Source organism: Pteropus alecto, unplaced genomic scaffold, assembly GCF_000325575.1.
Source record: "Pteropus alecto unplaced genomic scaffold, ASM32557v1 scaffold275, whole genome shotgun sequence".
In the NCBI taxonomy this organism is placed as follows: Eukaryota; Metazoa; Chordata; class Mammalia; order Chiroptera; family Pteropodidae; genus Pteropus; species Pteropus alecto.
Genome location: NW_006436301.1, coordinates 687,588 through 711,264, shown reverse-complemented (window position 1 = coordinate 711,264; position 23,677 = coordinate 687,588). Strand labels below are relative to the sequence as shown.

General features: G+C 38.8%; 1 protein-coding gene and 1 non-coding gene across 2 annotated transcripts in view; both read left to right on the top strand.

Moving 5' to 3' along the window:
* AFF2 (AF4/FMR2 family member 2) overlaps positions 1 to 23,677 on the top strand; it is a 452,816-nt gene that overhangs the window by 88,025 nt on the left and 341,114 nt on the right. The gene's annotated exons all lie outside the window — the stretch shown is intronic.
* On the top strand, positions 16,413 to 16,531 carry LOC112481057. Its single transcript, XR_003046796.1, has one exon. It is a non-coding gene; the product is annotated as a 5S ribosomal RNA (ribosomal RNA).

The following is a 23,677-nucleotide window of genomic DNA, read 5'->3' as shown; positions in this document are numbered from 1 at the left end:
ATTCTCTGGAGAGGGTAAAACAGAACATTGCTTCCTGGGGTATTTTCCTGGGAACAAGGACACTACGAGAACATGTGCATGTGCCACCAACTAAATTCAGAGACCACCAGTTTGCTTCCCCCAGAATGTTGGCAGCCAGGACACATTGTGACATTCTGGAAAAACAGAAGATAAAGAGAAATTTCCATTAGCTTCCAGTGGGAGAGAGGAAGACAGAGACTGAGGAAGGGAGGGAGGGATGTATGAGGGGAAGAGGGAGGGAGGGAGAAAGGGAATGGGGGGAGAGAAAGAGAGAGAACACGAGAACAAGCCAGTATCATAAAAAAGGACAGAAATCAGAATCAGTTTGAACTTCTTAGCAACACTGGAAGCTAGAAGACAATTCTCAGTTCTAAAGGAAAATTACTTCCACCCCAAGATTTCTACCTAACCAAATTATCAGTCAAGTGGGATGATAGAATGAAGACATTTTCAGACACTCGAGATGTCACTCCGACCAACTCTTTCACAATAAGCTACCAGAAGGATGTGTTTATTCAGCAAAGGGAAGGAATAATTCAAGGAAGACGGTGGCATCTATATATAGGGAACAGGAGCACCAACACGAGAGAGGCAAGGTCAGGTTGCAGGATGATGATGAAGAGAATCCCATCTATAGAGAGGAGAAGTCTAGGTTGGAGCATATCAGAAAGTTCTGAATGAAATTGATCAAGAGGATGAAATTGATAATTGATGTGAGTGAGTATATTGGTGATATTTTCAGAGGTGCTGGAGAGTTTAGGGTTGCATTAGTGAGAAGTACATAGAAACGTAAGCCAAGCAAAAATATAAGCCAACGATAATGATTAACTCCAGAGAGTTGTGCAGGGAAGGAAAATCATAATTTAGTGTATGACTTAGTGTTGAAAAGCATATATAAGCATACGAATGTAAAATAAATGTTGATATAACTAAACTTTTGATATAAACGCGTTGGGAATTTGGAGGAGTGGGAAGTACTTCGGCATGTGGTGGGGAAAGGGTAAAAGTAAGAAGGCTAAATAAATGCTCATCTTCCATAGAGGTGAGTCAGTAGAAAACACCTGAAACTGAAACCAGGGAATAGCAATAGAATTGTGTCATTTAGAGAAATGGGGATGAGTGAATGAACCAAAGACAAACTAAAGAAAAGTTGCAAGCGGTTGCCTCTTGAGAAGAGGGAGAGAGACAGGGGTGAAGTGCAGACCTGGAGACTGTCTTAACAAGTCTTTTGGAACTGGTTGACTCTTTCTCATCATGTGCATACACAAACCTCACACATCCGCTGCTCCTTTTTGCAAACACAACCATGGAAAATAACCCGAGATAGAAAATGAACAAAGTACTAACAGAAACTCCTACTAAGGAGGTGATGGTCACAAAAAAATAAAAAAATGTAGTTCACCAGCAAAGAAGCAGAGCTTTCCTCAAACGTTAATTCTGAAGACTCAATCTAACACCAAAAAAATGGCCTGGTCTCTCTTTAATTGCTTGCAAATCCAATGGAACTGCCCCCAATACAGTGGACACTTGAGAGGCAGTCTCTGTCTAGGAATCGGAACCCCCTGACTTTTGCATTAGTGTCATTCTTTAGTATTTCAGCTCTCTGCATTAGGCTGAAAAGCAACATGCTGAACACCGGGGCAAATCCTAAATGCCAGTTAACAGGGTTTAATGAAATCCAGGAGCTCAGCGCACAGGAAAATGATATTAACATGTATTTGTAGACATTTACATAATTAATGTGACTCAGTAGTTCAACCAGGAGGATACTGGAAATATCTGCTACTGTTTTCATCTCCTTTTGTATTTTCTGCATAATACAAGTGTGGTGATGACAGAATATATTTACTAACTCTTCAGGGAACTTGATATATCTTGTGACAATAAAACTCCCCGATAAACTCTCAGTATTACTAATGAAGAACTCTGTAATGAAGCTATGCCAACACTTCCTGTCCGTCACCAGGCAGCAACCAGGGGCTTACGTAGCTGGACTCTCTGCAGAAAGGGTTAGTGACATCAGACAGGGGCAGATGAGGGCAAGAGGTTCTGATTACCATAATTTCTAGAGTGAAGCTTTAGTTCCTGAATGTGAAAGGGGGCGTGCCTCGGTGGGTGGAGTTTAACCAGGACTTCTACTTACTGGCTGTAGCAACAAAGAGGAGAGCTTTTAAGATGAAAATTTCTTAGTAGCGTTGAAAATCTCCCACCCTATTTTTGTGTGTGGCCCTGGGAAAGGCCCTGCAAAGGGATAGGGAAGCAGAAGTGGCTGAAGAAAGGAGAGCAGTGATTTCAAAAGAGCACGGTGCGCTGGCCAGGGGCTTCCTTTCTCTGCACCAGGTAAAATCCACACAGGAACCCTTAGTCGAGTGTTGTTCTGTGGTATTATTAAGTGAATACATTTTTCATGGCCCACCTGCTAGTGTAACTAATTAACAGCCATTCTCATTAATTACATTGATCAGGATCATAAAATAATTTCAAATTGCTGAACATGATCAGCAGGAGTAAAATGGTTTCACTTTAATCCCTTAATGATTTTTTTCATGATTAATCAAACCAAATATATGTAGTTATTTGATCCACTTTTTTTCATCTTGGAACTGCAACTCAGGGCAATTATAGTAGACATAAAGTTGATGCAAACAGAACTACATTTCACGCAGTAGCTAATTAAGCAGAGGCACAATGGGGTGGGGGGATATGATTATCATGAGATAATCACCCCCCTGAGGAGTCACAGAGCAAAAGGTACAGTTGAATACCTCTGCTCCCACAGGGCGTGATTACCTTCAGATAACCACATATCCCGCCAGTGTCATATTGCTAATCGGAAACTCTTTCCGTTTTACGCAGAAATAAATTGAAGAAAAATGACTTTGATCGTAGGAAATGGTTCACTACAGTATAAAGGTTTCATCTATTAATAGTGACAACATTAATTCATGCTTTAGAAGGTTAAATAATCAGTCAACATCTATGGGTGTTAGGGACCATCTTAAATATCATAAATATTTTAAATTTATTGTTTATACTTTGGAGAGTGCGTTTATTTGGTGGTTTGGGTGTGTGAAACATAATCTTCAAATGCTCTTCTAATAATTAATTTTCATCTATTTGGAAAGTTCTTGCATTTAAGATACTAGACATTTTTTTTTAAATGAAATCATGAAAGAATAGTTGGGTAACTCATCTCCAAAACCTAAAAAAGAGAAAAAAATACATCTGCTAGGTTTCATTCATGATCTCTCAGCTCATTTCCAGCTCTGAAACTTTTGCCACACCCTGCAGAGCTCCAGACGTGACAATGGGAACACCCGGCCATTTGAAATGGGCGAGGACTCTAGCTCTTTCTAGGACATAGTTCCTCTCTTTCTTGCAAAGGAAAAGGGAATGAAAAAAAAAAAAACCTCAAACCCATGCCAACTAAAACAAAGCGAAATGACCAATATCCTTCCTGTGCCAACTGGCAGAGTGAGAAGGCCTTGCTGCCTTGGGTCACACTGCCTCATGGCATTTGTTTCTCAGTCTCTGCCTGCACACTGCGTCATATAGGAAATCTGAATTCTCCCCAACCAGCAGATCAAGTTATTTCTTCATTTACGGACCATAACAGGGTTGGAGCAGGGGCCACACAAAAGACAAGCAAAATAACCAAAACCCCAGCACTCTCACTAGCAGCTTCTAAACAGTAAAAAGTGGAGACTTACACCTAATGGTTGATAAACTTCTCTTCCCCTGGGTGGTGCCTGGTGGCATGCTGTTTTTGTTTAATATTCAGAATTATTTTGTTCTTGTTAACTGTAAAGAGATACCTTGCCTTTTTTCTTTTGACCAACTAAACTTCCTTTTTGATTGTGAAAAATCACTGTATTTATCTGAATTATTCGTAAAACGTTAAGCTTTATTTCATTTCATATTAGCCTCCTTTTTGGCTAAAATAGGGCTTTCTCAAAAGTGTTTTTTTTTTTTTAACTCTAGAACAATGACACGGAACTTAGTTGTTGCTTCTTGAAGATATTCATCCAAATTGGCTCAGATTCGTTTCAAAATGAGGTTGCTTGGTTTAGCATCTGTGGGCTTCCTGAAGGAAATAGAGCCGTGTACTTATGGTGACCCTGTGAAATGAAGATAAATTGTGTCATATGCAGGATACATTACTGACTTTATGACATGCATAAATTGACAACGGAGTACATCCCTTCCATAAAAGCATCCTTCCATTGCTTGCATTGTGTTTTTAATGTAACTTTGTTAACACTGTGATGTATTGAAAAATATGTAGGTAGAATAGTTGGACACCAGACCCAGGGTATTTCCTTCAAGCGTCAGTAAGTAGTTTTTGAAAAGAACGGTGTCACTTTTAACCTTACTAATCATTCGATTCAAGCCATACAGCTTGATCAATTCAAACCATTTGGCTCCAAGTGGCTCTGCTTGGCGTGGGGTTCTCTACTATGTGGAAATAGTGTTTGGTTGGGGTTAAGAATGAGCAAGACTCTACTGAAAAACAAAATAGGCACAAGAGATAGTATGATCTTGAAACATTGGTTTCGTACAGAGTATACTGGTCTCCTGCCTTATCTCAAACTCACAGTAGTTCTCAGGCTTACTTTATGCATTATGAAGAGGAAATGTCAGTTATTAACTTAAGTAGCCTAGGTGCGGATTGTAAAAGGGCTTTTAAAGTGCCAAATGCTGAAAAAGGAAATTAAATGTAGTTATTTACGATAGAGCTTTAGAAATACTTAGATTTGTTCTTGGGAGACCTGGCATTTAGATTTTAAACCGTACGCATTCTTCAAACTTCCACAATTTATGTAAAAATAATAATAAAGTCATCTTCCCCTATAATCATCTAACTGTGCCTACATGTATTTGGCCATGGATTTCTTTTTCCCCAAAGCAACCAACGACCATAACTTTATCATTCTCTAAAATGTAATACTTCATCATATCTGATGAGTTGGAATGAGAACAGATGACACTTAATTGATGAATGAAGGTCACTTGAAAAGCTCTATCAGTTGGAAATAGTTAATTTTTTTGGTTTTAATGTCTGCTCCCCATCCATATTCGGTGGTGATTGTATAGCCAAATCTTTCCACCTGTAAATATTGCAGGTGTTGTGATCTCTCCAGGCTAAACAGATTTGATCAAATCTCATATTGAATTTAGCAACACAATAGGTCTTTAGGTAGCTATCCCACATGGTATCAATGACGTGCCATTTAGGAATTGCTCATTGGCCTTCACAGGTGGGGGGAAGGCTCAGTGAGACAGATGGAAAAGGCTGCTTTAAGAAGGGATCAGAAAAGGCATTGCTCTTCTGCTGGCCTAAATCCACTAATCTGATGTTATTATTAGCGATAAGAAGCAGTAGCCAGAAGAAAATCTCATTCTCTGCAAATGTCATTTAAATAGGACTCTGATATTTTCCGGTCAAGTTGACAGGCTTTAGTCAAATAGTGAGCACTTTATTTGTAAATGCAGGAGAGAAAGAAGAGCTTCAGTTCACCAGTTCTTAGGATGTCAGCTTACCAGTATTGATTAATCGTTCAGTAGTGGCAGCTGCTTCTTTATTAAATGTGCAGCTCACCATACAAAAGATATCAGGTGTAGAAAATGTTTGTTGACAATTCACCTTTCTCCCAATGTGGCGGGGAAGACTCTTACATGTTCCTCAATTGCCGTTCCTGGGAATTCACCTCCTTCTGTCTCCATATGTCTGCCACCCTCAAGCTCCCTGCCAGTCCCCCAAAAGTTAGTTCCTAGGGTGAGCCTCTACCAAACATATCGTAACTACACAAATTAAAAAAAAAATCTTTGAAAATATTTTATCTTTTTTTTTGTCATTGTTATGCTCTGTGGGAATAACTTGCTACTTAAGTACTGATTGTAATTATGGATGTAGCACATATATGGCTAATGAATCATATTCTTGGAATTGTGAAGCTCTTCCTTGCCTGGGGAATGAGGCATCTTTAGAAGCATAAAGAACTCTTGAAGATTACTAGGGGTACTATTTGGCAAGTCCTTAAAATATCTCACAGTCAGAGAAGAGTTTACATTTTAGAAGAATATGGCGTATATGTAAATCTTCAATGGATTTACCCCAAATGCACCTTTAAGAAACAAAAATCCAGTAAGAAAAGCTTTCTAACCCTTTCCCATCCTTCAAGATCAGTTTTCAATTCATTTTCCTTTAGATGCCCAGCTCTTTAAACTCTTGGCATTTAACTTCCGTGGCCCTCAGCATTCAGCACAAGTTACATGTGCATGTATTATAGGGATCTTTCTTTCTCGCCTTCCAACTAGAGAGTAGGAACTTCTTAAGGCAATGACTTTGTACTTGAAATCCGTATATTGTAAATTTCCAAGAATAGTTCATTTAAAAAGATTTTATCTAAGTCTCATCAGCCATCGAAATGCCTTAGAAATTTTAGTATCTCAGCATGCCAATGACAAACTCTAGATGCCTCTTTTGTTAAGTAGCATAAAAAATGTTTTATTAGCCCCAATGTCCCCATTATTGATATAAAAAATGTGGCCAATATATCTATTATTCATTCGTCACTCAGAACATTTCTATTCAATTGGATGAAACAGCACTGGCTAATAAGATGGGGAGAGCTCAGGTGAGATGGTAGAGTGGGGGCACTGCCTTGGGTTGGGTGTTCAGGAATGGTCTTTTGGAGGAGGTGATATTTGAGCAGAGATGTGAAGGAAGAGCCAGGAGAAGAGTAGTCCATGCTAACTAAACAGCAAATGCAGAGGCTCTGAGGTGTGAATGAGCTCGGCAGGTCTGAGGAAGAGAAAGGAGGTCAGCATTGACATGAAGAGAATAATTAAGTTGGAGAGTGGCATGAGATGCTGTTAGAAAGGAAAGAAGTAGGCAGGGACAGATATATTTCATTCTGAGTGCAGTGGGAAGCCATTGGAGAATTTAAGTCAGGCAGTGACAAGATTTGATTTGTGCTCTATTAATAAAAATTTGCTCAGCCTTCTGTATGGAGAATGGATTGGAGGTGGTGTGGCGATAGCGGAAACAGGGAGGTTGTTATGGCAGTTGCCCAGATGAGAGTCGATTCTGGATTGGACCAGAATCATGGAATTATAGATGGAGAGCAAGGGAACACATTTTGGAGAGAGACAGTTGAAAGTTGCTTATGGGGCTGAGTGAACATGAAGAATCAAGGATGATGTGAGTGTGGCCATATGATGTGATGTGAGTTGGGACATATACTTAAAAGAGGATGAAGGAGAGTCATAGTTAAGAGCTCAAGCTTTGGAATGGCGTGGGCTTAGTTTTCATCCTTGAGCAAGTTACTCTGCTTCTCTGTGCCTCACTTTCCTCATCTGTAAAAGGGGGATAATAGTAACTACTGCATAGATTTTTTAATGGAACATGTAAGAACTAATGCCAATAAAATGCTTAGGGTAGCACAGTGCATCACCAAGAATAAATGCTCAGAAGATAGTTACAAAAGAGTGTTAAAAGACAAAGAACTTTGAAATTTTGTATAAGTTTTTATTAAATAGCTGATGGGGACCCTAAATGTGAAATTTCTGGTTTGATATGTTAAACAGTCAAGTCAGATGTTCCAGTTAGCTGAAGGCACTGTCAGCAGCATTGCTGGCTATCTTGAAAGATTTCCCCCCACAAACCATAAGAAATCATAACATAAGAAAAGTAAGATCTATGCAAAACCAAGTGCTCAGCATAATTTGAAGAGAGAGAATACCAAAAGTGTGAGTAACTGTGAGTAAAAAGGGAAAATTATCAAATTCCAATGCATGATCTCATGCCTCAGAAAACCCTTGCTCTGATATAAGGCTTTGCAGTGAGCAAAGGGAGATGAGAAAAACTTTAGAAAGAGCTTATGAGTGCAGTATTTTCTAAGTTTTTGTATGACAAAGGTTGTTTTTTTGTTTTTTGTTTGTTTGTTTGTTTGTATGTTTGTTTTCCCCTATAGCCTTGATATTTGAATAATAGACTGGCTAGATATAAAATCTGGCAACTTTCTTTCATGGATTTTTTTTTAAATGCAGATACATTAATGCCTTGATTTTGTAAACTCTGATGTTTGTCTCATTCCCTTGCCTTTGTAAGTTATTTGATTATTTAGTCTGGAGGCCTTGAGAATTTTGTCTTTATCTTTCAAATCTAATAGTTTTACTACCGTTTTGTCTTTAAGCTGATTATTCTGGATAATTTTCTTAGGTATGTGGTGAGTCCTTTCAATGACTTGATTCAAGTCTTTGTCTATTTGGGAAACGTTTGCTTATATTAATGATTTTAAACATTTTTTTTGTTCCAGCATTTTGTTTTTCTTTTCCAGTGACTGCAGTAATATGAATGTCATTTCTTCTTTACCTTCCTTCCATTTACACTACTTTCTCTCTGCCCCTTTTTACTTTTTTCTTATGTCATTTTCATTTTCTGGGTCATTTTCCTACCTTTCTTCAATGTCTCATTACATTTTTGTTTGAATCTGTTCTCCGTTGTGCACCTTGTCGCTTATTCTTTATTTTTCAGATGATTTCTTTCCTATATTTCACCAACTCACTTTTTGTTCTTTTCTGTTTTCTTGTACATTTTTAATTTTAATTTTTGCATGTGTGATTCAAGGTGGTTTTCGATTCCTCAAATGGATTTTTGAGAATATTCCTTTCAAGTATATTTAAACCTCTTTACAGTATTGACTTAGTTTTCTTGTGCTTTGTAATTGTTTCTTGGAGGGAGTTTCCTCAATCGATAAGTATAAAATTTCACTTTGTATACAATGACATGTTCATAAAAATCGATCATATGTTAGGTCACAAAGCAAATATCAATTATTTTTATAAAGTAGAAATAGTATAAGTAACACTCTCCAATCACAATGTAATAAAACTAGAAAGATAAATACCATATGATTTCACTTATATGTGGAATCTAAAGAACAAAATAAACAAATAAGCAGAACAGAAACAAACTCAGAGATACAGAGAACATTCTGATGGTTACCAGATGGGAGGGGGTCGGGGTGATGGATGAAGTTGGGGAAGGGATTAAGAAGTACAAATTGGTAGTTACGAAATAGCCATGGGGATGTAAAGTACAGCATAGGGAATATAGTCAATAATATTGTAATAACTATGTATGCTGTCAGGCAGGTACTAGACTTATCAGGGTAATCACTTTGTAAGTTATATATATGTCTAATCACTGTGTCATACACCTGAAACTAATATAATATTGTATGTTGACTGTAATTGAAAAATAAAAAATATATAAAGAAATCGCTAACAAAATAAAAACTAGAATGTCACTTTTACCTAGAGACTTAAGAACTCCTGCATGAAAACAGAAATACAAACCGAAATTGTAGATTAAAAGATGGAAATGAAAACACTGGATATAAGAATCTAGGGGATGCATTTAAAACAATGATCAGAGGAAAATTTATTGCAGTGAACACTTTGACCAAGAAAAATGAAAGACTGGAAATAAATAGGAAAATACCCAGATCGGAAAACTAGAAAAAAAAAAAAAACAATGTACAACAGAAGCAAGCACATGGAAGGAAAAAATAAAAATAAAATGGAAAATAATGAATTAGAGAATAAAAAAGTAGATCTAATCAATAAATCAAAATCCTGTGTTTTTCAAAATTACTACAAATAGAGAAACCACTGGCTAAGTTATTAGAGAAAAAGAAAAAACAAAACTTTACAGAGTAAGAGATGAGGAAGAAGTATCCATTTGAAAAAAAAAATTAAAAATTTTTTGATCATAGGAAACAGTTCACTACAGTATAAAGGTTTCGTCTATTAATAAGAGATGACTTTTCAGACATCTATGCACAAGTTGAAATCTTAGCTCAAATTGATCACTTTCTAGAAAAACATTCATTACCAGAATTTAGCTCCTTAGTATTAGAACGTTTAAACAGATCCTCGTCCTGCTGGCATTCTGTCCTCAGGCTTTCAGCCCCCAGAACTGTGAGAAATAAATGTCTGTTGGTTAAGCCACCGAGTCTGTGGGATTTTAGTGTAGCAGCCCTAGCTGGTTAAGATACATGGTGAAGGCTCTACAGCAGATTTTTCACAGTTTCTATACCATCCAGGAATTATCGGTTTGCCATTACTTAATAGTAAAACTAGATTGGATACAATTGAATCTTCGATGATTCAGGAGACACTTCTGGATTTTGTAGTACTTCCGGATCTTGACTGGGAACATCGAGTTATTTCTGTACAGCATAAGAGACACACACAGAAGTGCCAATTAACAGAGATTTCTGGTGGATGCAATGCCACATAAATGAGTTTTTTTCCCAATTTAGGCCTGAGTTAATGAGAGTGAAATAAATAACTTGTTCCCTTTTTTATTAAAGCATTAACTCTGAGGGCACTTGGCCTCATTTCTGGGCACTATGCAGCTCTGTCAACCTAAGACCATGATAAGTATTTGGCTTCATGCGCCAAGCACCATATTTAGAGTCATAGGCATCAAGAGGCAAAGAAGAAAATTGTGGTCCTACTATGTGCTGAATACTTCAAGATGAAGAAACAGAATCTGAGAGAGCTGGAGTAAATGACCCCAATGCTCACTCAGCTAGTAAATGGCAGGTTAATGGATCTTTCACCCAAATCTTCCTGATTCCCCAGCCCAGGCTCTTTGCATTGTCTCTGGTTGTCCCTGGAACAAGGGCACAAAATCATTTGAGGACTGGAGGGTGACTAAAGCAGCACACAGCACTCTTTACAAATCCTGGAGGAATGCCACGTACGTCTCATATGTGACCTACTGCAAACTGCTTCTTTCATCTTCTGAAGATTCGTCTCAATGAGTCCATGGCAAGGAAGCTTTATTTTATATTTAATTATAAGGAAATTTATTTGAAATGATTCTAAAAATTGGCATGGTTTCTTTCCTCTTAGAAAAGTTGTATACTGGTAATGTGCCCTTGCTATTTGATAAGACCTAGAAGAGAGTTTGGACTCAATGTTTTCTATCTGCCATTCCAATAGGAATGATAAGATGAGTCTTGTGAGAAGTTGGTGATGCCTTGCCATCTTTAGAATTCCTGCTAAAAGAGAGTGTTTAATATGTCTTATAAAGAGGCAGTTGTGTTGTGAGCACCGGAAGCGAGCATACAAAAGCTATAATGTAGCCTTTTTGCCTTTACCGAGGTCCAGGATTGAATATGGTCCACGAGAGTAGGATCCTCTGTCAGCACCGCTCTCTCTCTCTCTATCTGGTATTTGATTAGTACAGTTAACAAAGCCATGGTTGGTTATTGGATTATATAGCCTGGCAGGGCTTATTCCAGGTTTTATAACCCTGGTTTTGACATGCCTGAGTGTGTCAACGACTTTGGCCGAGTGGTACGATAAAGCTACTAAAAGCTTCTCAAAGCAAAATTACTTTAAATTAGTTTTTCTTAAAAGCAATATAAGTACCTGCCTATAAAGGAATGGGAAAGAAGTCATGAAATCCAAAAAACACAGATAGAAAATTGCTTCATCAGAATCTGTGGGAAATTGTGGCTGCTAGGTGACTTTTGGGAAGCTGCCTGGCTCTAGAAGAGGCAAAGGTCTTTTGTTTGTTGTTTGTTTGTTTTTGGTAGAGGAGTTGGTAAAATATTTCAAACTCTTCTGCAGACGTTTCTGAAGTTCGTATTTAACGTTTTTGTCCTGAAGTTCATTCTTAGTGTGTAGTGGCATATATGTATAAAGGTGCTTTTAACAAAAGGAGTGTTTAGTGCAACGTAGAAGTCTTTGAGCCAAATCCTGCCTTCAGCGTGCACTTAAGTTCCCATTAAAGGAGAGAACTAACTGAGCTTGCAGAGCTGAGGGTAAAATTGGAATTCTGCTGTAGGAAATCAGAGTATTAGGAGCTGGGATATTGAATTTCAGTTTTCCCCATGCTGACGTTGACTTTTCTCTGGAGCATCACCAGCTAGTGAGATCTAGTTCAGTTGCATGATTTTTTTATTTCTCTCCACTAACCCAAATGTAGAGATACAAATCCAGGGCTTAGGAAGTCTCATATAGATTTGCGATATTCCTGAGAGTCTGTGGGATCTTAATCACTTTCATATTTTATTTATAAAGCAAATGTTCCATGACATTGAAACATTAAATGGATTATACCCAGCCATGTGCAATGTATAATTTTCTAAAATCTCTGATTAATTTAACATGGGTGATTTTCATTCTTTGATATGTGGCCTTGGTGTAATTTATAACAAGCTATAAATATTTGAAATACTGTGGCAATGCAGTTTGGGGAATAGCATTAACACCTGCCTTACATGTTAGTTGGGTTATATGGAGCTCTGCGTGTACATAGCTATGTTCCTGGCATACTATTTGATCTGCATTCCTTTGGAATAGGTGTATATAATCACTGGCTGGATTCTTAGAGGTTCTCGCTATTTTTGTAGCTTTTGATCCAAAGCCAAGTCTCAATTTTAGGAGTTTTATGACAGCATTCCTTCTTTTCTGCACTTTTTAATTCTTGTCAAAGCAGAAGTGCCAAGGCACTTTCCTTGCTAAGTCTTCCCCTTCTTCCTACCATATGCTTCCTAACTCAGTCTGTACATTGAAAGCAGGAAAGAAAGAACCCAATCCCTGTCAAAGCCCATTCCATGAGTAGGAGTCATAGGATATGGCCTGGGTGACATATGTCCTGTCGTGGTACAGCGCAGCCAACCCACACTGGGAAACGAAGATGAGGACTGTCACCAAATCGAATCTTTCCCTGCTTCTCAGGAAAGGCAGGTAGAAAGGCTGCCTCCAGCCCAGAGGATCAGGCTTTTCTCTGAGATCCATGGCCTGCCATTTGCTCCTTCCATGTGCAGCTTGTCTTTATGGATGTGCAGAGAGAGTGTAAAGCAGAACAGGTGAAAGTTTCTGGCTCTTCCCTAAGCGTTTGTGGGGCTCCACTACTGAGTAATGTGAACCTTGCTGAACTTTAATTCCCTTTTCTGTAAACTAGGATTGTTTTAAGAATTAGGGATGAGAGAGAGAGAGGTAGGAGAGAGAGTAGGCCTGGTACCTAGTATGGGTGCATTATGATTATCACCGTTGTTTATTTCCCGGCTATTAATTAATAATCCTAATTGTAAATGACTTGGGATTAAGTCATGAATGATAAAAATGGTCTGTTTGGAGATCATTTTGGTGACTTACGTTCATGGCCAATCCACTGAGAGAATCTAGGATGCCTGAATCCTACTTCTGGGTTTCTTCTACTTGGTTATGATGCTCTCTGCTTTCTCAATATTCCCTGCCAGATGATGTCCATGTTTTCATGGATTTCTTCTCCAAACAATAAAAAAAGCAGAAAGCAAATGATTTGCATTTAGTGAGGGCAGATTAAGTTGTACTTTGCTTTTCTTTGTCTTTCCCCTTTCATTTTGAGGGAGCCATGGTATTAAACATGAAAGGTGTATAGTTTTCTCTTTCTTAGTCTGCGTGATGAGTGATATATAGGGTCAGCTGGGGACCTATGCCCCCAAGCGACTTGCTGCCATTCCCACTGCATTTCGAATGGCTAAAATGACATGTTGGGTGCTCCTACAACCTGGCATTTGGGAAATGGCATCATATTACCTCCATACATTGTAACACTGACCTTGACTGGTCATTATCAGCCTTTGCAAAGTCCACTGTGTTGAGTTAGAATAAAATATGTTTTTCATATATTTTATTTCTCCACATAAACAATAAATTCCCCTTAAAAGATGATTCAGGGAACTTGTTAAGTGGGAAATAAAGTTAAGGAGGAAATGACATTCTGAATGAATTGTATTAGTGATCATTGAGAATGATAACTTATTAAATTAATGTTTTGTAATTCTTGTTACTCAGCTTGGTGTTTTCCAGATATTATCCTGTCTTCCTAGTGTTCTCAGTGAGAATATAGGAAATGGGCCTATTTATGAACTATATAATGTGACTTTGATTAGACAGAAAGTTGGAGCTCGGACATTCAGGGTCAAGTATATTGTCAGGTAGGGAAGGCACTGGGTAAGTGTTCTTGTGTCAGGCAGTGGAGCGTATTCTGTGGTGCATTCTTGTGATGTAGGTTGCAAATTTATTAAAACCGATAGCAACTGATGCTCTGAGAGTGTTGTGATTTTGTGAACACCATGCCTTGGAGGGCGACACTTCCAGGAAGGCATTTGGATTTGGGAAGTTTCTGTCTTGGGAGAAGCTGGCTCATTGCCTGCTGCTTCTAGGTGGTTCTCAATGTCTTGCTGTCTTGGCTGCGGTTTGTCAAAGTTAAATACAAAATTCAGGTAGTATGGTCTAATGGTTAACATGACAAGTCTGGGAAAATGAGTATATATGTATATACATATGCCGTATTAGTTTCCTAAAGCTGCTGTAACACATTATGGCTCAGGACAACACGAATCTGTTATCATGTAGTTCTGGAGATCAGAAGTCTAAAATAAGTCAGCAGGGCTAGCTGCATTCTTCCTGGAGGCCCTACAAGAGAATGGCTTTTCTTGCTTTTGCAGTTTCTAAAGGCTGCCTGCATTTCTTGGCTGTTAGTCTCATAGTACTCTGACCTCTGCTTCTGTTGTCCCCCTCACCTCATCTCCTTCTCTGACTCCTCTGCCTCCTGCTTATAAGAACCCCTGTGATAAGATCTGGCCCACCTGGATAATCCAGGATCATTTTCTCACATCAAGATCCATAACTCAATCACCTCTGCGAAGTCCTTTTTGCCACATAAGGTAACATACTCATAGAGTCGAGGGATTAGGATGTGGGTGTCGTTAGGGCGACATTATTCAGCCTACCACACATATGATTCACCTTCGTGTGCTTCAGTTTCTTCACTTGTAAAGGACTGGCTGAAATGCCCCTCCATCTTCATCTTCCCATTAACACTTCCATTCCTGCAGGTTTAGTGAAATATTTTCTCCAAAGTACTTTAAGCACCTTGGGAGATAGTTTCTATACGAAGAAAAAGCGAGTTAACAATGATTTGCTAGTTCAGATCTGAAACTTATGAAACTCAGACATTTCTTACCTCACCATTTTATCACCTGACCTTTCACTTGTTATTTGATATCTCCCACCAATGTATCGCAGTGACCAGAGGCATTTGCAGGTTTCTTTTTCCTATTTGTAGCCACTTCCCTTTAATCAATTTTGCATCCTATTCCCAGCTCAGTTAAAAGCAGTCTTTGGCAAAGATCACTTCTTCCCTAGGCCATCTGATAAAATCTAAGCCTTCAGCCTGCATACCATCTCTTCCTCGATGTCCCCAAACTACTTTCCCATATTCATCTGCCTTTGTTTCCCGTAAATTTGCTTTTTTTTCAGACAGGCTGGGACACTCGCTGTCCTCTGTGTGGACTGGGTGCGCTCCTAGCCCCTGAGTCACGTGTTGTTTCCATGCCTTGGGCTCTCTTTGGCACTCTCCCCATTTTGCAAGGCTCTGGTTTCAACTCCTCCATGGAGCCTTGCTTGCCCACTCCAGTCTTCAAGGATTTTCCCTTCTCTGAGCCCTCTACTAGTTATAATCCATACCACTCATTTGGTAGTTGTCAGGGAGTGTCTAATTTGGTTAATTATCCTTACGTGTCAATAGGTCTTATTTCTCCAAATAATTATAATCTTGAGATCAGGGGTCATACCTTTTACATTGGTGAACTCTCCACTAAGCATTTATCTCCCAGTAAGCCTTAAATACTTATTTCTTGATAACAGTGTGTGTGAATAGGGATTAGCTTTGCAGGCCTTTTGTTCTGGGATTTATTTTTCTGTGTTATTAATCAGGCACTTTATGTCATTTAAATATATTGGCATTTAATTTCTTAGCTGACACATGGAAGCCCCCTCTGCTGTAGAAAATTATGTACTGGCTCATTTTTATGACTGCAAAACTATTCGGAAGTTGATATAAGTTCTGTGGTAAGGTACACAGATATCTTTTATAGTTATAACAATAGAGACATTTTCCTAAGCTTCAGTCTACATATCTGACCAGACCTGTCTAAAGAGATTTCTCATCCATGGAGATATTTCCCCCTTGGTTCATATGCCTGAAACTGCTATTAACAAAACCCTCTCTCCTTGTGCACTGTTTTTGTAAGATATAGTCTTTGTAATTCCTCCTAGGATGCCCCAATAAGATGAAGCAAATTTTCTACCAAAGCTATTGAATACACACTACTTTGCTAGTACATTAGTTTCTACCTGCTGCTGCTTCTGTTCTTGACAAAGTGAAAAGTACATGCCGCCATATTAGCAGATGGGTACTTCTAGAGACAGACCCTGCACATGTAGGAAAAACCTTCCTAAAAATTTTCAAACTGAGAGGGAGATATGGTCATCAGACTTGTCCTGGGTTTGTGGCTTTTTTAAAAGCTGTATTTGTCTACAGCCATGCCACCCTGAACAAGCCAGATCCCATCTGATCTCGGAAGCTAAGCAGGGTTGGGCCTGGTTTGTACTTGAATGGGAGACCACCTAGGAAGACTAGGTGCTGTAGGCATAAAAATATAAAAAATAAAAGATAAGGAATTGCAAGCTGACAAGGTCCTTGCAATCTGTGAGGTCAACCAAGGGTTGCCTCGCTAAAATAAATACATAAACAAACAAATAAATGAATGAATGAATAAATAAAATACAAGCTGTATTTGTGAGTTGATATTTTCCCTATGGCAACTGGGTGACAAGAAGGAGCTAGAACCAGGCATTTGCTATGAGGTGGTTTTTCTGTTTAGTAAGAGGAGATAAGCAACGTGAGCCTGTCAGTGAAAATTCCCAAGTGGTTTGAGGCCCTAGAAAATGTGACCTTCATGATCCTTTTTTTTTTCCTTGTTCATTTTAACTTGGCCCTTGTAAAGGAGGGGGAGAGTAAGAGGAGGGGGTTGATATGCCACCGACATTACAAAATAATCACCGTATTTGTGTCAAAGCTGCCTTTTGAGGCTATAATAATAAATCACATTGCAGATTATCAGGCGGTCTTTCACTCTAGTTTCTAAATCGGAGAGGCTCTTTCTAGGAGACTCAGTGGTGACCACAAGGATCATTTGTAGACTTCATTATGGCCTGCCTTCATTTTCACCCCCTAATATATGAGGCTATAGAAATCAGAAGTGTGAATTCAGCCTTTTATTTATCATTGCAGTTCCCCACTTATCGTTAAGTCCTTAATTTTGAAGGCTCAAGTGGCCTATTGTGCTGGCAATTAGCCAATTGCAGGTGCAAAATCTTGAAGGCATCCATAGAGAGGTTTTGGTGAGAATCGCCTTAAGAAATGTATCTCTCGTTTCGCTCTGGGATGCAGGATTTGTGAGGGGATGGGTGTAAAGAATATTAAATGGATACAGATGCCGTTCAGGAAAGAATTGCTGAAAATGAAAACGAAATTGCTTATCTAAGGGTTGACCTTATTTGACTGGGCAAAAGAGACCCTTCACCCTAAGCCCTTTACAATAGAAATACCCAGAGCACAGTGGGAATGGAGACGTTTAGAGGTGTACTCCAGCTTTGCCATCTGCCTGTAAGAGTTCAGCAGCCTTCTGCCCCTCTCTATCCCATTCAAAATCAAGGTCAGATGTTTGGGCTTGGAATTTAAGCCCCACCGAAATTTGGCCCTCAGCTTTGTCTCCCATCATACACCCTCAGGAACTCTGTGTTCTGGTCTCCTGTTTTCACTCGGGCTGTTCCCTTTCTCTTAAATGCCTTCCCCTGCTTCCTATACCTTAACTAATCTGTCAGGATCTGCCTCAAACCCTCATTTCTTCGGAGAAACTTTTCCGGATCCTCTAGTCAAAGGTAAAACCTTTGTCCGCCACATTCCTGCCGTATTTTGTACTTCTTTTCTGTACTTAGGCCTGAATCAGAGTGATTTATGTCTCATTCATTTGTGTATTCCTAGAAAACCTAGTCTGGTGCTTTGGCACCAATTCATTAAATTAATAACAACCATATATCCAGCTTAGGAAAAACTTGACATAAGAAAATCTGAGCACATTTCTTTAAGTAAGATATATAAAGAGTTGGCAGCTCATTAACGACTTAATGGAGAGGCTGAGGGCCATCAGAGACAGGGAGCTGAATCGTTAGGATAAACTATCAATTGGTGATCAATTGGAAATGAAGACAAACCATTTTAAAATGATAGGTAATGAGAAAGCGGCAATCGACTGGTGATAATTTCATTTAGACATAACTTTCACAAGAACACAGTTGTCACACACACCTGTGCAACTTACAAGCTCTGTTTTCTTTGCTTTTAGCTTGCTACACCTTTCTGAAATCCTGGGCGTTATTGTAGAATTAGATAAAAAGCTGAATTGTCCTTTTGTCGGAGAGCAGTGTCTGTGAATGCAGTGTGTGGATCTAATGCTAGGGGCCAGATTAAAGAAATGAGATAAGGTGTTTCAGTTTTCAGCCACTCTGAGGAATGATCCCTGCTCGACAGGGTGAACACTTTCGCCCCATCCTAACCAGCATGACCTGTGGGAACTAATCTACAGATGCAGCAGAGTCCTGATATCTGTAGCAGGCTACTTCTTGCATGTCTTTCTTTTGTTATTTATAGAAGTTCACTCTCAGCTTTCTTTCTAGGCAAAGATAAAGGACTAATCAGTTTTTGTGAACTTATGATTCTATGCATCATTTTTCCCAAACTTTTTTTTTTATTCCTAAAATGAAAGTCCTTTTCTGCAAACTCAAATAATTTTTCTCTCGGCTTAAAAATTTTGTCATCACTTTCGAGTATCCGCAGCAAGATTATATGACCTTTGCCACCCAGCACGATTTGTGCCTGCCTCTTCCTCTTGTCTTTTTCACTTGGAGGGAATTCAAGCTAATTTTTGGTTAAGAGTGTAAATGCACAGTACACAGAGTCATGAAATGCAAGAATGTTCTCAGAAAGCCAAGGACAAATGTTCCTTAGCTAATGCAGTGTTGTTGAGTCTTTTCGTTCCTGCTGCCTTGCACAGAGAAGGTGTGTGATAAGTTGGGAAGAGTTATAATGGAACTTTACATCGACAGCGTCATTCTGGGTGTTTTGAAGTTTAGACAGAGTTGTCAAACCGTTAATGTGGCTCTGCATCATAATCCCTAAAAGAAAATTACCGTATGTGAAATTAAAATGAATCATCTCTGATTTTCCCATCTCTTTTCTATTTGTGCCTTTAGGGGGCCTTTAAGGACTAGAAGGCAGAATATTATGAAAGGAGATATATTTATTCTACTCATGAGAAGGCTCGATGCGCTTGGCTTTGCCGCCTGCGAATCATCGTGTCTTTCCTCCCTTAAAGGATAAATATGGCATTCATTCCAACCCATTTAGCCCATTATTCTTTTGTATATAAAATAGGCCCAATTAAGACATTCTTGTGTTAATTTCTGCATTCTATGTATGGCTGGAAAGAGTTTAAAAATACCCATCACAGCAAACGTCGCAAAATGCCTCATGCATACTCAACATACCACCCTTGCCCCCCTCTCCAACGAAAGGCAATAATTCACCCAATCATAGAGATTTGCGATTTTCTGTTTTCCACTTACCTACATTAAGCCTCTGTCTATGCACAATCCGATATTTAGATGAAAACATGTATTTGTAAATATCTGGGGTTTTGACTAAAATTTTCAATTTTCGTCCAGATGTTTGGCATTGTAGGACCCAGACTAAGAGTCTACTGTCTGCCTGTGTTAACTCATTTATGGTCACCCAAGTGCACAAACAGAAAGTGTCATGCTTGCCTTGTTCTTCTCTCCCTCATCTGTCCAAAGAGGGGACAAGGTCATCACTTTCCCAGGTGTCTAACTGAAATTCTGTTTTGTGTCTCTCACTGGTTATGCTAATTATTTAGATGAACCACTTTGGGCCATGTTAGGAGACCAGGGCTCTAATCCTTCTACCGCCTACTGGCTGCATGATCTCTGGAAGCTCATTGAACTTCTCTGGGGATCTGACTTCTTTAACTATTAGAAACGGAAGGAGCCCAGGGAAGAGTAGGGACCTTGTAATCGCAGAGACTCCATTGCAACTCAAGAGTTCCATGAATTCCCTTTGCTCTACCTTGTGCATGAAAATTAATTGTTGACAAATATTACTGTGCCAGTGTGCCTTTTCTAACTCTTAGTCCACTTTGAGGTTGTTTTGGCATCTTGTGGGCAAGTCGGTAGAGGATATAATAAATAAGACATGGTTTTCAAAAATTTAAACTAAAAGGACAACATTTTAAAAGTCGGTTCCGTTTTTTTAAATGTCGATATAATCCACAGTGACCTTATATTTACTCCTTGTAAAATCTTTCTTGCATATTATACCTTTTTGATAAACTCAGCTTGTAAGAACCAAATACAAAATATCTATCCCCAAGATGCCATAATATTTGGTTACTAGAAAGATTAGCTGCCAGAAGAGATTCAACAAAGTTCCTCTGAATTATGATATAAACTTTTGAATTTCAAAACGTTGCTTTCCATTAAAAGTTATCTTATGGCAGGGAGAACATGATAAGCTAAAGAGAGGTGACATCTAGTGAGATTATACACAATGAACTTTCTTCTCTCCCCTCCCCCAATATATAGAGAGGAAGATAGATAGATATGCTGATATGTAATATGTTTATTTATAGTTTATATTATTAGAAGAATCTGAAAGTTTTTTATAACTTGAATTCGGTTCTTCTTATAACTACTTCTTATAAAAATTCTAAATATCTGAATCATTAAACAAAACTCATTTTCTTTCCTAGGGGACAGTTGAAGCTTATAATCTTTGAGATCAAATGAAGCTCATTTAAAAAAAATCCTACCATTTCATTCCTTTATAAATCTTTTCTGGTATGGCAACATACAGCAGAAATGGGTACAAGGTAGATTTTTTACAAGAGGGCCTCATTTTAGCTGTGAGGGTTTATTTAGGCATGGTTATAATTTTCTTAATGAAGAAAACAAATTGACCTAACAAGTAGATTCTGCTATTGGAAATCGTATGCAAGTTTTACAGAAGAAGAAATATCTAGCCAAAATGGATGCCTATTGAGCAAGACTTTTGGAACTGAAATAGTTTGTAGTACCTTGTGTCTTGCTTCTGACTGTGGACCCACTCACCGCCAGACAACCCATCACGATGAAAGAGCTACCCATGCTCCAAATGTGGTTATGGCCCCAATTGTTCAGAGGACAAAACTGTTAAGTGGGCATACCCAAGGAATCTGGGGGGATTGAGATAAATATTGCTTTCTTGCTGTTTCTTCTTCAGCTTCTTCTATTCTATTTTCCTTCACCATGGCCTCTTATTCCTCTTCAAAATCCCTCAAGCTGGGAGTTTCGGAGGATTCCACAAATAGCTCTCCATACAATCCCTTCTGGCTTTCAGAAAGACCCTATAATGTGTCCTCCAGGAATTCCTTCTGACCTCTGTTATCCTAGGGCTGCAGACTTTCTCGCACATGGCTCAGGTGCTATTGTCAGCAAAGCAGAGCCTGGAATGGAGGGTGCCATATGTGGGAGCAGAACTGGAACAAAGACTTTTAACCAAATATATGGCCAAACATTGAGGTTGCATTATATAAACAGACAGCTCCAATGTCTTTGGTGTGCATACTCTTTAGCAGACCTCTTGACAAATCGATTGAGAGAAAAAAAATGAATTTTGTTTGTTATTCTTCTAAAAGGTGGTAGGGTGGTCAGCAGATGAGAGACTGGTGGAAGAGGAAATGCTTTTAATCTAAGACTTCTCTGTATTGATTATAACAGCATATTCCACATGTACATTCTGTAAACAACCACATGGGGAAGATTATCGTATTCTGTGTATCTGAGCTCACTGTTGCACAAGCTACATAGAGACATCAAGGGGAAGATATGTTCCTAAATATTTAACTCTTTTTGTCATCTTACCTCTGTGGGTGACTTTCCCAAGGGGCCGTCTTGCTGACTGCTATTTCACACTTGGCTATGTGGTTTTCTGAGTTCTGTGTTATCTACCAGCACAATTTTGTTTGCTCTAGTGACTTTGCCAAGAAATTCTTAATTGGGATTATTGTCCTGACAAAGCATTTTCCTCAGTGTGATGAGAAGTTTATCATTTGGGAGTGACAGTAATTACCAGCTTGATGCAGACCCTTTTGTGCTTAGCTTGGGAGGATGAAGTCCTCAGTATGCCACTAACATGAGTGTGCAGATGTAGTTGTCATTGTCAAAGCCTGGAATTTACTCTAGGCAGAACTATCACCAAGACAGGAGTTAAAGGGCTTAACTTTTTAATTTATTTTTTAGGGGGTGTGATGGTGTATTGGTTGTGTAAAGTAAGACTTGTCTCTCATTCCTACTCAGTGGTCTAGTAAATGATTTTCTTAAGAAATCTATACTTGGTGGTTTGTGGCTAGCAAACGTGGAAGGAATGAACTAGGTGGCAGAAGAGTTGGGCTTGTAGTAGATTGTTCTCATTTTTCCAAGAATTCTTCCCCATCATGCCATTTTTGTTTATGGGCTATACCTTAGAGCTCCCCAAAAACATAAGTCCGGGATCCTTGAAAAATTGATGTTAACTCATTCATTTAGGAGACACTGAAATTAGAAATCTCTGGTTTTTGTTTCACCAGATTAATTTCTGAATCGCTCACTATGCCCTATGGGCTCAATAAAAAATATAGCCATCTCCTCATTTATGCCTAGTTTTTGGCTGTGACTTACAGTGGCTTTACTCTGGAAAAGAAGTCCACATTGGGAGAGTTGGATTCTAGTCTTGCTAAGATTCTGATCATGCTTTGTGATTTTGAGCAAGTCAATTTATACATCCCTACCTGGTCTTAGATACTTGACCCCTATTGGGGCTCTTATTTTTTTTTTTTTCCTCAAGGAGGTTTCAAAACTCTGTTGTCCCCAAAGGAAAAACAGTGCTTGCTTAGCTTCCAAATTTTACCCAAATGTAGTAACCACTCATTTCACAGAAACCTTTGCTCAGAACTGCCAACTCATACTGTACTGGATGGATGGGTGGTTTTCAATTCTTCTCTTTCCTGGTCTGCCCTCTGTTGGTGATATCAGTGAGTATTCGCACCCCTAACAGCACTCTCAGAGAGCAAAGTAATGATAGAAAACACTTTAGGGAAAGGCGTCCAAGGCAGTAAAAGCTTATGAAGCAAACGAGTGTGTGAGTTCAGAAGAGATGATCTCTGGGAGCTTTCCTGGTCTGGCGGCTACAGCAGAAGTGATGGAGGAGCTCAGGACATAGGCTTTCTTAATTATGGTACCTATGTTAGAGCAGAGCCCTCTTGTTGGATGAGATTGGGAACAGTAGTTGGTTTACTAATCAAAACATCAGTTAAAGCAGGGAATTATCAAAAAATTATAATATCTAAACATTTTATTTTAACTTAATGTATATAAAGTATATATCCATTGGGCAATTTTTGATGATCTTTTTAAAGTATTGGATGGCTGACTAGAGTTTCATGTTGACTCTCTTGCATAATGCACAGCCATAATCCATTTTCAGTTTATTTCTTTGAAGTGGAACAAGAGCTTAGAGGCGCTTAGGAAATCATCTCATCCTGAAGTCTTCTGGATTTTTACTTCTTTTTTTTTTTCTTGAATCTTTGGCTGTTGTCTAATCTATACCTTTTCTCCAAACATTCAGCTTAGATTTTAACAATTACTC